Source organism: Geospiza fortis, unplaced genomic scaffold (assembly GCF_000277835.1).
Source record: "Geospiza fortis unplaced genomic scaffold, GeoFor_1.0 scaffold72, whole genome shotgun sequence".
Lineage (NCBI taxonomy): Eukaryota > Metazoa > Chordata > Aves > Passeriformes > Thraupidae > Geospiza > Geospiza fortis.
Genome location: NW_005054338.1, coordinates 580,250 through 598,143, shown reverse-complemented (window position 1 = coordinate 598,143; position 17,894 = coordinate 580,250). Strand labels below are relative to the sequence as shown.

The window sequence follows — 17,894 nt, the reverse complement described above, 5'->3', positions numbered from 1 at the left end:
CACCTCTGAGGACCTCAGAAGCACTAGCTAAGCTACAATGCAGGAATCTGAACCCAATCTTTCTGTTTCTGCTTTAGCTTTGCTCTGATAATGATACACAGCTGTATTTACGCTGCTGCATATTGACATCAAATGTGCCTGCAACCTGTGTGAGATAAGCAATGCATCTTGCTGCTTTAACATTAACTTTTGGCTCTGCTGACCTGAGTTTTCAAAATGCTCCACTTAATACCCCCCTTCATTTTCCCAGCCCTGAATAGCTGCACACACAGTGTGCAGACCTGCTTCGTGTTCACAGTGCTGGAATTCCTCCTGCACTTTGATCATGGCCCAGTGAGTGGTAATTTTCTATGTTGAACATGTCAGTCTAAAAAAAAACCAAAACAAGAACAAACTGTTCCCAGTCTCAGAAATCTAAAAACAAAAAATCCACAGTTGCCAAAGTTATCTGCTTCTTATCAAGATCCATGTTTGGCACCAGATGCATTTGATTCATTCATCATTGTCACTGCACTAGCACACTAATTATTTCAAATTGTTTCCTCAGGCAGAGGTCTAGGACAAATGCAAGCAAGCCAAAAATAGCAGTTATGAATAATTATGCATCATTTACCTCAAGGCCTGGGCCAGGCTATCATTAAAACTTCTTCTTGCCACCTGTGATCCCAACTAATTGTGGACTTTAAATTAGTTCAAGATTACATTTTTTTTCCTAATACAATGCCCACATTTAACCTACCTATTAAAAGTTTTCTGACGCTTTAAAAACTCCCAATAAAATGTCAACAAGGTTCCTTCTTTTTTAGCAATGCCTTTGTATTCCACAGCCTGACAACAAGTTCGCTAACAGGAAAAACTTCAGAGACAAGGTCAGCAACCTCACTTTAAGAGACTGCTGGAGAAGGTTCTTAGAAAAGCACAATTCCTCAACCTCAAAGTAAATCCTGATGCTCCAAAACTAAAGCTTTTGCAGTCCCTAAAACTTTCCCTATTATGACTCCTTCTTAAGGCAAGAAGAGAACTTCGACAATACTGACTTTTCTAACAACCAGAAGAAATTGATAAAACACTTGGTCCCCCAAATTCAAAAGTGCCAGTTTAATTTTACAGATAGGAAACTCATTAATTCCAGTGGGATCCACAATGTAGATGCTTTTGCAGAACCAGAGCCTTGTTCCATTCATTGTAATTAATGTACCTCCCATGCTCTTGTGCTGCTTTAACTATTCAAATTGCAGGTTTAAAATAGAAACAGCTTAACTAAAAGGAAAACCCAACCTAATATTTCCCATGGAAGAAACATGTATCTCATAAAAAAAAAGTGTATGTACCACTGATAATTCCTAACCACTCTCCAGTTTGGGAACAGCACATGCTGCATTTTGACACCACAGAAAATGTGTAACAGTAGCCAGAGATATTAATAAAAAATTGTAACTTTTTTATTGATAATTACATTTTTTACAATTAAAAATCATGAAAAAACATCTACAAATTCCTCCATTCAGGCGCGCAAACATCAGACCTCTCAGGGACAAAAATACTCCACTGTTCAGCAAACAGTGGAAGACATGAAGAAACCACACCAGCCAAGCTCTGAACCCTTTGGAGCTAAGGATATGTTTACGTGATCTTTTGTGACTTTCTTTAAGCAAGACAATAAAAAATATCAGAGCAGAGATATAAAAAAATAAAAGTTAAAATGTAAGATGTTATTAAAAAGAAAACACACACAGGAAAAGATGAAGTCAAGCTGTCTTCTGGAGAGCTTCTTAAAACATTAGTCTCAAAATAGCTCTGCAATTAAAATCAGATGTTCTTAAAATATTAATGAATTACACACAGTGTGATCAGCTCTAAAGCTGACACACACAATTCTGCACCAGCACCAGACTTCTGGCAGAAGACAAAGGAAGCCAACATGTCCTAAATTGGTGTTTACTAAGTTTCCTAAACAGGAGAAGAAAAAAAACCAGCAATGCCTCAATTCTGCGTCCAACTTTCTTCAGTGGTCAGTTCACAGTTCCCACCACTGAAGTTTGTAATTTACCAATCTGCTTGGGTTTGTTCTAAGGAGTAAGGAAGTGCTTTGCAATTTGTAGATTATTTACCTCCAGAATAGATATCTCTAGTATAGTTATCTCCAGAATAGATATCCCCAGAATAGATACCTCCAGGTCCTTCAAGACTGAATCAATTCTACCGTGGAGGACTAAGTTCTGGAATTTAAGTGACCTCTTCGACTTCTATTTTCCACAAGGAGAAAAAGACATAAACTCATCTTTCAGCTCTTTTCTGTCCATCACACGCCCCTTCTGTGTGAGGTATAGACTGCTAAATGCTCCTCAAAGAAGTATTTTTATTATGAACAACTCAAAAGCTTTGTTTTGAGCAGTTTTCACAACAACTAAAATGAATAGGTAAACAACATCCACATATCACTTAGAAACTAATGAAATCTTACCACAAAACAAATTGATATAATAGATTATACTACAAACTGCACTATAACATTACAGGCATCTTAAATAAATATCTCTCAGTAAGTTTCATCAAAATAAACACACTCATTTTTCCAACTACAATCACAGAGATGCTGTTGCATTATTTTTCTTCCACATGCCTCTACTCTTTTCTTCCAGACAATGCTGCACTCAAGGAGCTTTATTTCATGTCTTTTCCATGTTACACCCTCAAATTACTTGTCATAAAACATCTGCTTTGAGCAAAACAGTATCTAGGAAAAAAAAATAAAATCCTATTCACTGGAAGGAAGCTTAAAACCCCAGGACAATGAAGTATCAGGTATTTGTGAGAAAGTGGAACAAATTCAGAGATGCTGTGAGCCATGGTGTCAATTACACACAGTGAAACACACATAATTTAGGGTGAAAAGAAACAAATAAGCAGACTACCCCCTCACCCCACCCGGCTGTCTTATTTCACAGCAGCACAGCAGACTGAGATTCTCTTTTCTAGGATTGCATTCCCATTCTGCAGGGCTCTGCTGCCTCCATGAACCACGGCCCAAGGTAGCTCCAGAGTGCTCAGGAGGGGTGTTGGGGGAGTTTATCCTGTGCAGGAAACACAGGGCAGGAGAACAGTGGGCAAAGGGACAAAGCTCCACTCAAATGCAAAATTTGTCAGTGTTTGACCTTCAACTGTTTGGGGTTTTTTATCTGTGAGCTAATTTTCCATTCTCATTTTTCCCCATCCACACTGCAGTTCCTGAGTGCAGTAAATCTCTCCTTTTATTTTTTCTTTTTGGGATGTATAATCTCTTTTAATATCCTGTGCTGTCTTATCACGCTGCAGTCCTCTCCTGTAATATATTGTCCATAAATTTTTCAAATGATATGAACTTCACCAGCTATGGAAATGATTGAAATACAACAGTAACTATTTTGTTCTGACAGAAATATTCTAGGGAGGCTCATGCTTGTTCTTGACACAGAAGTAACATCTGGGTCATGCAAATTTAAAAACAGAATAAAATTACTCTAGTCTCAAATTCTAAGTCATAAAAGACACTACACCAAAGATGATTCTTTGTCTGATTTTTTCTGATTTATGATATACATTGACTTGATCATTAAAGGAGGTGCATAAGCAATTCAAGTCAAATATGCGTAATTAAAATGCTAAAACTCAAAAATGTGATGTGACATTGTTACTGCTGAAAAATATAACAGCCATAAACACATCATGTGGATGGCCTACAGATCCTAAGCCACAAGTAAGAATGAAAGTTAAATTAGGTTTTGTTGAGATGTGACATAATAACATTTTAAAAAGCACAGTAATCCTCCATGTTAAAATGCAGTTCTTTCTAAAATGATCCAGCTCACTGACTGAAATGTTTAATTTTTGCTCCTTTTTCCAGCTCTTTCCTCAGATAATTCCACCAAACTCAAACAATTGTATTTGTTAAACTGGAACTCTGGTTTGGGTCAGTTCCAGCTACACTTCCAGCTGCTAAAGTAGCATGGTGCCTTTTGAAAATTGGAACTTATTTTTCACGTCCCCAGCTTCCACCTGTCCCAGTATTCCACTCTGCGCAAATTCCATGGCACACTCTTATGCAAAGCAGGCTGAGGATCCCAATTTGTTACAAAAACTTAAAAATGTGGATTTTTTTTCTGCAAGTCACTCTTTTGACAGACCTTTGGAGAGTTCTAATGACATATCTTACACAAAACTCTTCTACAACTGTAGGTCCAACACTCTCTTAAATTTCCTATCCCTACAAGCACAAAAAGCCATAGGCAATATAAAAAACTGAGACTGCCTTCAGTATTAATGTCCAAATGCTTTCCAAGTTCCAAAGTTTATGCAATAAGCTGCATTTATGTAGTTTGATGACTTTTCAAAAGAAACTGAAACTATTCAGAGTTGTGGAGTAAAGGCAATAGAGTTTCAAGAAGACATAGGAAAAAATTAAATGGTAGAAGGTAGAGGAAATTATCCCCTAGACTTTAACTCTGCAAACCCAGTAAAAACTTTTGTACAAGTAGCCATCCATTAAATCTTATTTTATTATGAAAACTATGAAAGCAAGAGATTTAATGAAGACTTAATTTCTCAAAAGGAGGAGAGTGGTCCAGGCCAAATCACCGCGTGCCAGTGAAACCAAATGAGTTGTTCAAAACAGAAAGGTTGGAATGTTCATTTCTTCAGAGCAATAAAAATGTAGGAAGTAGAGAAATAAAGAATAACCTTTAAGAGCAATAAGAAAGTAGTCAAGTTCTGTAAAGCAGATATCACATTGCACATTGTCAATACACTGCAGTACAAAATCAATGTCTATCAAATTAATTTCTTATTCACTCTTGTACCATCAATCACAAGGAACTTGATATCAATACAATGATCTGGTCTATAGCCTTCATTTGAATTAAACTGAATTCTTTTAATACTGGCTGCTTTCTTTGGGAATAGCAAAGCTTCTTTGATTTGTGAGGGGTTGGAATTTCTTTGACTTCCAGTAAAATAAAAATCTGATTTCCACAAGTGTTTACATATATTGCATTTGGCTGCTCTGATTCACCAGCAGCAGAAGTTCTAGTTTAATAAATATAAGTTTATTTTGGATAAGACTTTTAAAATAATCATGCAAACACTAAAATATACCAACTTGTTTGCATAGAGAAAAGACAAGATTTGTACAGCAGACCTGATAAAAAACCTTGAACAGTCAGGACCTAATGCAACTCACAGATAGGCTATGAAATATGCACTGCACTGCTTAGAGTATTAAATGTACATAAATTTGTAGAGCTTTTTGATTTTCAACTTCTTTATCAGAGAAGAGTGTGTGCATGGCTATAAAGATGTTTGCATTCATAGAAAAAAAAGACCACAGAGAACTTCGACTCTCTGTCCTAAAATTGTAAGCAAAGAACTATTAGAATTTTGCTTTATCCTATAATATCTTTGACCAGGACTCTGTATTTATTTTAACCATTAAGGTATCTGCTGAATCATGGAAAAAGATACTTAAAAAGAAAAGAAAAAAAGGAGAAATGCTGCTATGGAAGGAGTCACTGCTTCAGGAACACACAACCCTCTGAAGAGAAAGGACCATGCTTCCCTACAGACCCCAGAGCAGGAAGTAAACATGGATTCTCTTCCTAGTTTCATAAACAAGAGGAAAAAAATAACCTATAACCCATACATGTCTCTTTCTCAGTTTGCAACTTGTTCATACATTATTATGTATTTTAAAGATTGCACCCTTCATTTTTCTTTTCTTCTCCTTCTTCCCGAATTTCCTCTTGGTCTCTCCCTCAGTTTCACCTTCTTTTGCTCCTTTTTAAAATCTATTATATTGTGGTCTCCTGTTTTCCACTATATCTGTGTTCATTTCAGTGCACAAAATGTCAAGCGGCACCAAAAAACCTAATTCTAAACTATTCTCTGTCAGTTATCCCAACACCACCTTTCTTGCATTATTCTTTGTTTACACATTTTTAGAGATTTGTGGACACTGAAACAATGTTTTTAACCTAATTTTGGTTTTATGCAAACTCCAAATTAATCAAATTATTCTGGGTTACTTCTAAGATTCTTCACTTGTTCTTCTTTTTATTTGCCCATTCTCTCTCAGATAATACAATATATCTTGATTATTTCTTTTTACCTTTTGGCATTCTTACTTTATTATCATTTTAATAATGCCATTAGCCATTCCCTAACCTTTCCAGTTGCCCAGAATACCATATCCATTGCTCATACCAGCCATCAGTGGTTACTTATTACAGTTCTGCATTCATTCTCTCTTCACAACAAAGGCATTTACAGTCACATTGAACCAATGATTCCTCTTCAGACACTCACCCCACCTCTGTCCTTTCCAGCCATGACTTTGTTCCACAAAGTCTAGCACGTGACGCCAAAATGTAATTTATATTCATTTTGGTTCATGCATTTACAAAACATTACTCACATTTAGAAAAAAATCCAAACCACAAAACCTTTACATTAACTCATCTCTTTGTTATGTTCAGCGCAGGAGCATTGCCTACACAAAGTCATATTTTACTCTTAGCTACAATGGAAATTCAGCACCATTCCAATTTGAATATGAACAAGGCATAGACAAAGAGAAATAAAACCCTGCCAAAAGTTACCAAATGAACTTGATTCCTAAATACAACACATTGCAAGTAGCCATGACAAAACCTGTTTACTTTTGGTCACAGTACTGCCTTGAACTCAACTAGGGAAGCAGGTTAAACAAACTGACACCACATTTGGCCAGTGTTTGTAAACACCTCTACCACGCACTAGTTAAAAGGCATATGGTTTTAAAAAGTTCACTTCCAAACATTTCAGAGGCAATTAAATATACATTTTATGTTAAATGTAAAATAGGGTGGCAGATAGAACCCTGCAAAATGTTTGTACATCAGCATTACACAAACCCATGAATCTTCAGTTCAGACACTTCCTTGCTCCACTGTTGAATCCTCTTTTTTTTTTCAAAGGACACAACACAAACAATTACACACTAAATGCAAATTATATACTTAATTACAGATTATATTCCTCTTTTTCACCTTCTATATAGGAACCTGCCATTCTTCAGATTAAAACATAACTCTGAATCAAGTAAAACTTTTTGTATTTTCTTTGGTCTGTCTTCAGTCACCACATTTCAGCCTATATAACACAGATTACAGACCTTTCACTTTGTTTCTCTATTAATAGTGGTTTACCCCAGTAAATTAGCTCTATGGGTTTAATGCTGCCCTCCACCTTCTAAATCAAGACATTGCAATACTGCAGTCACATGCAAAACTGAATTTTCAAAATGTATCATGCAGTATCTGTAAGTTTTCCTAAAAATCTTAAGAACACCAACATTCAACATTTACTATTTTCAAAATATTTTCCATTCTCTCAGCTTTTGCTTCCATTTTCTCTATCAGTAGTTTAATACAAAAATCCCAAACTCTTCAGGAAGTCAGTGGGGCAGCCCACAATGCACCCTCTGCTTGCTGCAGCACAAGACAGACAAAGCACAACTTTCTCTTAAAACACTCTTTGAATTAAAAATGTGACAGTGCTGATGTTCAGTAAGGGGTTTGTTCCCAGATCTGCCAATCCCACCATACCCTCTGTGCTTCAAAACCAACACCTGCCTTTAGTATTTTTAGATACTCCAGTTAGTTCCAGTCTACAGGAGTAACAATTCAGGACTGCTGGTGGTTCTGGCAAGTCAATCCCATTGTAAAGGGAAAGTTTCCACCTGGGTTGCACATTTATTTTGTGCATTACCTCACCACCTCTGCCTGTCCTTCATCCACACAGAACTTTTCTACAAGATCTGATTAACATTCACCCTCTGGATATTTTCATTGTAAGAGGATGTTCTAATCTGAAAACCATTTACTTCTGAATACACAGCGCTGAATTACGGTGCCATCAGCAGAAGTGCAGCTCAGCCTCTCCTCTAAACATTTCTCCAGGCTAAAACACTTCTACAGAAAAGCTCTGCAATTCAAACATTTATTACCAGGTTTCAAAGTAAAATTAAATTACCATCACAGATACATTATGTTTATTAATAAAGTGTCACAGAAATATTAGTGAAAGTTAAACAGGTAACACAAGGATATCAGGGAACATAAACGCTCAAGTTCCAGTAGCAGTGTTTGCTTTGCCAGGTTACACATCCCATAAGTCTGATGGAAAGCACTCAACATGATGTATCAAACTACACAGGCAGGAAGAAAATTAACTTCTGAAGCCCTGGTTGGGATTTTAATTCTTGTGAAAAGTGGAGAAGTGGGAATCCTGTTTGTTTGGACTCCAAGTGAGTGTTCACAGAGGTGCACAAAGGCAGAGTTCTGAACAGGTGACAGGCACAAATGTCACTGAATCCACCTCTGAAATATGAAGTCAGAGTCTCAGGGAAACCCAGAGTTAACCCAAGCTCTCTCCCTCTCAAAGAAGCCACAGGGTCCTGTCTTTTCTCTGGAACATGAAGGTTGTTGTGGTATCTTTATTCCCTACTGTCACATGGGAAAGAAGCTCCAAGCCTCGCAGATGGAAGGCAGCAGAAACAGCTCCATAAGCAATTTAAATCCAGGTTGCTTTCTGGAGATCTCACTCCATTCTTGGATTCTTCACTCATCCTCACACCTGATATCTCTCCACACAGAGCTGAATGTTTAATGTCACTATTCCCAAAGCTCTCACCTTCAGTGCCTTCAGTTCAGCTGCCATGATTTCCTCAGCTCTTTTTATTTTTTTGTATCCTGTTTACCCACAGAAGATGGGTTTTTTAAACAAACAAACCCTCCACAAACAAAAATCCAAACAAACAAACCCACCCCAACCCAAACAAACAAATAAACCCCAAAACACTCAATTTCCAAAAAGCACTTCTGTTACTGAATCTTAAACAGTCAAAATCTCCCCTCTGAGCAGAAAATACAATCTTAGGATTTTCTGCTATCATGGAAAGAGCTATTAAGATTGGTAAAGGTCTTGAAAGCATTCTGATTTTGGACAAACATGCCTCCTATTATAAGAGCTTTTTGATCACAAGTTAGTTTAAGGCCAGACTTCTTAATTTTAGGAGCTGTGAAGAAATAAGCCACACTATGCTGTTATCTTTCTTTCCAAGAAATCCCTCCAGAACCCATTTAGCTTATACTTGTTAAATCCCCGGGTTGTAAAGGAATGTAAACTGAACTGCAGCATTGCTGTGAGGTGTTTCTAGACTGAAACACTCCATCAGTTACACATATAAAGCACCTACATCCTTACTTCATCCCATTCTTGGATATTTTTCCACCATCCTACTAGAGGTTTTCCACATTAACCCCCCTATTAAGGAAGCCGGGATAGCAGTGAGTATGGGATCACACCTAATAGGAGTGTTCAATACCAAGTTGGAGGACAAATACATTGCGAAGATACAGGGATTGTTCAGTCTTGTAAAAAGAAAAAAGCTAAGGAATGATCTCATTACAGACTGCAACTAGAAAGGGAGTTAACACAAACTCTCCTTAGTAACAGCAGATGGTGTAAGAAGAGAAAACAGCCACAAAATGTGTCTTGAGAAATTCAGGTTAGGTATCTGGCAGAATTCTCCCCACTAGAAGCACTGAAACAGGCTGCCTGGAGGGGCTGTTATATCTCCAGCCTCAGACTCCACTATCCGAAACCAGAGCTGCTGACCTGATAGAACCTTAGCAATTATCCTGCACCGAGCAGGAGACTGGGTGGCCTCCTGGCAACTCTCCTAAACAACATTTTAATTTGTCTCTGGTAAAATCTACATCTCTGAAAATTAAACACATTTCAGTACAACATTTTAATGGAGATTCCAAGTGAAAAGTAGATTCTGATTTATGCCATTTTGCAGCCTGACTCATAACCAACACTATCACCCTCTCCCATCAGTCATAACTTTTGGGTGAATTAACTTAAACCAACTTAATTGACTTTAATGCTTTTGTTGATATCAGTGAAGTCTGAACAGGCACTAATTAAAGGATTAGTGGTCAAAATCTACCTTTAACATTCCAAGATAAACAATTGATATAGGATACTAATTCCTACCTTTCTACTCAGAAAGTGCAGTATATAAACCTACACATCCAATTTAGAAACCAAGTTTCAGCTACTGCAAACAGAAACTTTCCTCTAGATTTAAGAGATTAACTTTGGGGTCAGGCTTTTATTTTGTTTAAAAATACCAACACAGAGCAATTCAATTTTCCCCCCCCCCCAGAGTCCAACTAAAATCAATTGTCAGGCTCTTGAGAAAGGATGGTGTTGACTGCCCCTCCTTGCCTACTGCAAGAGCACACAAACCACATCGCAGCACAGCTCTCATCCCCCTGTCCTCGTGCTAACAACCAGCAATCAAATCACCCTGTGTGTCTCAGCCGCCCTTCGGGGCCTCTGGAAACCCAACAGCTGGAAATAAAGTTTGAGTAATCGCAGTTAGGCAGGAGAAACCAAGCTGCAGATGAAATGGCCAGATGTCACGGAGTGAAACTCTGAGATTTCATCACCTTATTATGTGTAAGATGGTATCTCCACCCGGTGCACAGAGCCCCCAGCAGCACACAGCCTCCACTGCTGATTAAAAGCAGAATATCGGCACAAAACATGAGTTCCACCGTAACACCTTCTGCTCCAAACACCAAAACAACAGCACCGAGAACCAAAACAGCGGCTGCTGGCTGAGGTCTGATGCTTTATCAAGGGACACAGAGCAGCTGCCTAAATCCTGGGGAGCCTGTCCGGGCGGGAGGCGCGGGACAGCATCCCGGTGCTCGCCGAGGGACATCGCCACCTGCCGGGACACAGTGCGGGGACGGGAGGCGGATGGCGGCTTGGGAACCGGCATGGGGGCTTGGGAAGCGGGGAAGGGCTTGGGAAGCAGGGATGGGGACTTGGGGAGCGGGATGGGGACTTGGGGAGCGGGATGGGGACTTGGGGAGCGGGATGGGGACTTGGGGAGCGGGATGGGGACTTGGGAGATAGCAGCCGGGACGGGAGGCAGGGATGCTGCGCTCGGAGCGAGCCGGGCTGGGCTGTGCGGACTGAGCCCCCGCCGCTCCCCGCCGGTGCGGGACAGCGACACCAACATCCCCGCTGGGCACAGCGTTACGGGGACACTGTCCCAGCTCCCCATCAAGCCCGTCACCCTCCTCCAACGACAAGGGAACAGCGAGGCGGTGCACGCTCCCACCACACTACTCCTCCATCATCATCACCACCGCACACGGCTCTGCCCGAGCCGCAGCCCGTCCCTGTGTGTGCCGCAGCGTCTCCGGGGCCGGCGATGGCTCAGGCCGGGGTGAGGGTGCCCGGAGCAGGGAAGGGAAGGGCAGGCGATGTTTTTGGGGTCGGAGCAGGGAGGGGAAGGGCAGGCGATGTTTTTGGGGTCGGAGCAGCAAGGGGAAGGGCAGGCGATGTTTTTAGGGGCCGGGGAACGCTCCCGGCAATGCCCGCCCGGCGCTGAGCGCGGCCCCCGCTCCTCCTGCCCCGCCCGCAGCCAGGCTTGCGAGCCGCTCCAGGCAAGACAAAACGGGAGAAATTAGGAAATTAATTACCACAACCCTCAGGCTATTTTCACAAATAACTCCAAAAAGACAGGGGGAAGAGGGAAATCAAGCAACGCACGTCTCCTGCCTTGAAACATCCTGCGAGTCTCGCTCATTCACCCTGCACCATCAGCGCCCTTCGTGCCCACTCCCAAACTCCTTTAAAAAGCACTTTATACCTTCTAAAAGCACTTCTAGAACTACAGTCATCTCACACTGAATGCTTACAGATATCTGGGGGAAAAAGAAAGAAAATGCAGAATAAACCACCTACCCAAAGTATTGACACCATAAATACAACCACAGCAAAGCTATCAGGAGAAAACATTTATGGGTTTTTTAAACTGGAGACAGGAGTTGCTTGTCTTGTGGACTTGATGTTATAAAAACAATCTTAAAACCGACTGCAGTGTGCCCCTGTGATAAATAAAATTGCATTTCATGACAGTTCCTGCATTTGTTCTGTTCTGGTTTATGCAAATAAATTCAGCACAAAAGAATAAAATTATGAAGTAAGCGTTTCTTCACAAAATGAAAAATATCTCGTGGCGATGAGACCACTTGAGACAACTTCTCACAAATGGCCTGGACTTATGCCGACAGAAATAAAATTCTGCCCATGAGAAGAATGATGTTGCTTCTAAACTTTGAAAGTTAAAAGGAAAAAATGGAAGCTGGAGCATCTCCATTTGCAATTTTAAATAAGATCTTTATTTAACTCTCGGAGCAAAAGCCAAAACTTGCTCTTTCTGTTTTTTCTTTTTTGTTTGAAACCACAGTAAACTGATCTCCAACCTTCAATAACCTTATTACCAGTAAATAAAAGGACTGATGAAGCTAATGAAATACGGGGAGAGTGTCCATATTTTCATTATAAAATATGTTATAAGGACATTGCCCTTATTGTACTTTTTCTTCTTGTTGTTATAATTATTGTTTAACAGAAATCTCATAATTTGAAGTAACATAGTAAAAAGTAGAAAAAAAGAAAAACCTCCCTCCCTTAATAATAATCACTGAAACTAGCACAGTTTCTACTTTAGATCAATTTAAAAGCTGTTTTAAAAATGTACCAAAACACAGCACCATTATGATCACATTGAATTTTTCAAATGAATGCAATGCAGACTACAATTATATTAAAAAAAAAGAAAAAAATCTTAAGAATATTCCAGTGCTCCACATTTTAAAAAGGAAGGCATTTGTCTCTGGTAACAATTCCTAACAAGACCAGGGATGCATAAAATTCTGAAGTAATATGTTTAATCTCTTTCTTTTCCCCCAAAGCATTTATATTATTTCTTTAGTCAACTCCACTTAAGTTTTTCGATTAAACTTCCCTTTTAAATGCATGCTTAGTGCAAGCAGCAGAAGATAATGCACAGAAGAAATACAAGTCAAAACCAGTTAAAATACACTGTCATGGACTATTTACACACTGCCTCTGAAAATATCAACAAAACTCACATTTATTCAAAATCAGTCAAAATATAACAATATTCACAGAATTTACATATCTATCTGGCCTACCTCTCACCTTTATGTTGCTACAAGAAAGATCTATCAGAAAGGGGGAAAAGTATAATACAAACAATTTTTTTTTTACTAATTCAGATTTTTTGTAAAAGCAGCACCCACAAACTGAAGAAACCACAATTGCACTCTGATTCAAGGCTGAGGGTGAATGAAGAGTCTTTAAAAATTCAGAAATCAGGCAGATTTTTAATTGTCCCTCTCCAGAGAAAAATCATTCCTTTTACAGCAGAATATTTAGAGGGTTTTCTTCCAGCAGGAAGAAAACGAGAAGTCTAAAACTGAGAAACAGCACATGCTTGATTACAGAAAACTGAGGGTAAAAAAAACTTTTATGAAAGCTCTTACTTTTTAAAGTTTTCACTATTTTGAAAAAAGGAGAATTGAGTGAAACAAATACACTTTCAGTGCACCCCAAAAGCACATAAGGGAAAAAATGAGCATATTAACAAAAAAAAATATTTTTCCAATCAGCCACTCACTGTAAGAAGAAACAAAGCCTATGAATCACAAAACCAGAATCCCAAGTGGTTCATTTGACTTGCAACCGTCACAACAGTCTGCCTGCATTTCAGACATGATACACAAATTGCGGAAGGCAGGGTAACAGTATGGGGTTGTAAGGAGACCAGAGCTCAGGCAAAACAGATAAATCTTGATTTTACCAGAACACATTGTTTTAAGAAGTACTAAGGAAATTCTACTGCTAATGGATGGGAAAAAGAAAGTATACAGCATAACATGATTGTTTTCATTTTTAAAACAAGGACCTAATTTTTTATTTTACAAAGATATCTTTAAGTTTCAGTCTTTTATCTTATACCAATTGTTTGATATTACTGGGTTCACTTTGAAACTAATTTTCACAACCACTTAGTGATTTCAGCAACACTGCCCACTTTATATACAGTACTGCTTAGAAGTTGTCAAGTTTGGTGTCAGACAAAAAAATGAACACAGGCTAAGATGTCAATCAACATCAGAAAAAACCTAAAATGAGGCGTTTGATAAATTTTTGTCTTTTTGTTGGCCAGTTTCAAGGTTTTGTGGTAGTTCAGCTGCCCTGAGATTCTGCAGTGGTGTGCAAATGTGAGACTTGTGAAAGGAAGGAAAACTTTGCATGGTTTTTTGTGCCCAGCTGAGGGGAAGGCTGAAGGAAAGGCACAAGGAAACCCACTGGCATTAAGGACCTACTGAAAAAACCAAACAAATCCAAACCCTCCACAGAACAGGATGCAATTAACAGCAAGACACAAAGCTGCAGGAAAGCAAACCTCGTGGGAATATTAATCTTCAAAATGTCTTCTGCATTAACAGAGAAACTTTCCAGCCACTGTGGGCTGAGAAACTGATTTCTGAATAACATTTATTTGAGAGCACCTTCATCAGAGCCAGGATGTACCCTGCACAAATCCTCCTCCACCTTCACCTAGTCACAAGGGACATCCAAATGCTTATATAAGTCAGCCTCTTCTGCAGCCATTCGGTCCATGATATCCCCCAAAAAGAAAAGACCCAAAAGTTTTTAGAGTGCCACACATGAGCCAACTATTGAAAGCAGAACAAATGAAACCAAGGAGGCTGCCAGCAGCCGGGATAGGCAGCAATGCAGCCTAACGTGACAAACTACATTCAGGCTTTTGAAATATAAGAAAGGAGGCATTTTCCTCACTTTTGCTTAGATTATTTTGATTCTAACCCAATTTTTGGTTGATGGAAAAACTCTCATTAATCTCAGTCACACAGGCTCTAGCCTGCCTGGCACAACACCAGCTATTAGGAAAGCAGGGAATGTTACCCTTCTCTCCTCAAATATTGATGAACCAGTTTCTATTACTGACATGATCAACTTGACTTGTTCAAATGACCATCAGAGTGACCATTAAGAAAAAGCCAAGTTATTCACACAAGATTTCCAAATACATGCCCAAAAGTTTTAGGTACTGAGTAAGGCCAGCTCTCAAAGAAATCTGATGTTTCTGAAGAAACTCAGGGATTTGGAAAGCTGTCAAGATCAGAAACCATCATTATTTTTCCAATCAGCCTTTTGAATTTTGTCTGCATTTTACTAACTTTAATGTACAGAACTCATTGAGGGCATATTAACTTGGTTTGTTTTTGGTGGTTTTTTTTGGGTTTTTTTTTGGTTTTTTTTTTTTTTTGTTAGACTTGTTTCTGTTATGGTTTGTTTTTCCTGATGGGGTTTAGTTTCTTTTTTGAACCATTATCTTTTACATGACAGTAAAAAAAATGCCACAGCATTCCTTTCTCTAGCTACAAACCAAACAAGATAAGAGTGATTTCTCTGTTACTCTTCTCTGACTACATGAAAAAAGCATGACCAAAAATTTCAGATCCATAAATTTGACTAATAAACACATAAAGATTGAGTCACAAGCTGCATGACTGCAGAACGATGGACTGAGATTGTGTCATGAATGATATTTTTGGTGAAGTTTGAAAAAAACCACTATGGAGCAGGAGTCAGATACATCTTTCTCCCTAAAAAATGATGCTGAAACCAATAAAATTCCTCCCATGAATATGCAGAGCAGGGTTTAGACTGTACTCCTTTTGTTCTGTATGAATTATCCATCACATTTCTATTGTATATTATTAAAGTGACTTGCTTTATCCTCCCAACCCCCACATCTGTGCTGCTGTAATTTATGTGAATTACAGTTAATGATCATTTGCATTATGCTTAATCAGCATATCAATAATATACTCTGCACAGAGTAAGTAGCTCTTCTTTCTTTCCCTTTTAATGAAACCTATAGAAATGGAGCTGGGGTTTGACTGATTGGCATCACAAAAAGGTTGCCTGGGCAGGTGCTGGGGATGGTGGCACAGGACAGGGGCCTTGTGGCTGCTGCCAATCATGCTCAAGCATCAGCAAAACCTGCTATTATATTTTTAATTCTTGTGCCTTGCTATCTGGAGGGGCCAATGCTTTGTGCCGACAGGGTTTTAATGAGCTTGACCAGATCAGTGTTCCTGGAGCCAAGGCTGTGGCTGTGTGGGATGGTTCAAGGAGAGATCACATTCTTCCAGGGTGATATTACTCACCAGAGTCTAAACCACTGCCATTACAGCGTGCTCATGTGGGACACACAAACCCCTGAATACCAATGAGCTACAAACCTTAACATGAATATTCAGGAATTTGTGGAAAGCTATTATTACATATGCCCAAGTCGAGAGAACTTACAGAAATAAAGAAGAACCAATCAATTCGGGTCATTTTGCCAGAAATCAATCAATATCATGTATCAACAGGATAAAATTATTAACCTAGTAAGAGGTTTGTTAAACACTTCAGTTAAATTATTTTTAAAAACTCTGTAAGTCACCAGCTTTGGTGTCCTGACATTTATGTGAACACTGCTGCACGCTCGAGAGGAACTGGCACGACACCAATATTCTCATTTGTGAGTCACAGCCTCCAGTGCAGCTCTATCAGCTTTACCTTCTAAATCACTGCTCTGCTATTAGCAATCTTTCAATATGATGTGACATCTTTATTATAATGTTTTTCCACTGAAGTTTAAGTTCATATTTTAGCTCAGAGACAGACACAGCCATATTTACCAGGTTTAATTAATTGACTATAAATAAAGGGCTGTAAGAAGAAGGCGCCTCTCTCACACGATGCTCAAGTTGTCACCATTTTACAGCAAAATGCCAATTGGGATAGGATAAACATTGTTATTTCTACACTTTACATTTATATTTCAATATGTAAGCTTAAAATTTCAAGGTATTTTGAAGACTACAGTCTAGAGGCTCCACTCTCTTCCAAAAACAGTCACAGCATATGATCTACATTAATTTACTGCCACGCAATTTTTAACAAGGAATTTCATTAACTTACAAGAACATCAGTGAAATTCCATGATTTACTTTGGCTTCTATATCCGAGGATATGGCAGTAAATAGGAACAGCATGTACAAACACACGCAAACAACAACTTGGGCTGGATTTACCTGACAAAAACTTGCAAAAGCCAATAAAATTGACCTTGACAGATCCAGGGGCCCTTTTTGGTGGGGTAATGCAGCACATCTGTTTTCCTTATAGCCCCCATGATACCCTGCATCACTCCCTACCAACTGTTTAAGGCATCCAAGGCAAGAGAGACACAGCTGCAGGGAGCAGAGCAGCAGATCTGCACAGCTGCAAGGAGCTGAGCAGAGCAGGAGAGCAAAGCAGAGGAGCAGTGGGAGCTGGGAGAGAAAGGCTTCATAAAAAAAAATGCAAGTGAAAAAAGAAAACCACACTGATGAACTAGAAATTGCTGGAGAGTTCCCTCTTGGACATCCTGTTTAGAGATGTTTCTTGTTGGGAAAAGTCAGCAGAAAAAGCCACTAGGAGGAAACCTGAACCCTCTTCCCACTTCTTTCCCATGAGAATGGAGCAATTTTATCCAGAGACACGGAGAGAGATCCATGCATAAACTCAAAAAATGAACCAAACCTTCATCCTTAAATACTGCTAAACACCTGCTTAATGCCTAATATCAAGAAGGCACAACTTAAACATTAGCAAAGGAATCCCATGAGGCAGAGATGCAAAGGCACTGTTAACATTGATTCTGTAAAAGTGATAAAGGTGAATCAACAGCTTGCCCAAAGCTTTAAAAAAAAAAGAAAAAAAAGAAAGAACAAAGAACAGCAAAAGAAAGTCTCACAGGTGCTTTCTTTCAGCAAAAACTTGATGGATCAGCCTTTTCTGAGAGCAAGGGGCAAGGGTATGGGGGTTCTGGACATGGGGGTTCAACTGCCAAGCTG

At 39.2% G+C, this 17,894-nt stretch overlaps 1 protein-coding gene across 1 annotated transcript in view; it reads right to left on the bottom strand.

The window, feature by feature from the left end:
- EPHA3 (EPH receptor A3) overlaps positions 1 to 17,894 on the bottom strand; it is a 185,730-nt gene that overhangs the window by 150,490 nt on the left and 17,346 nt on the right. The gene's annotated exons all lie outside the window — the stretch shown is intronic.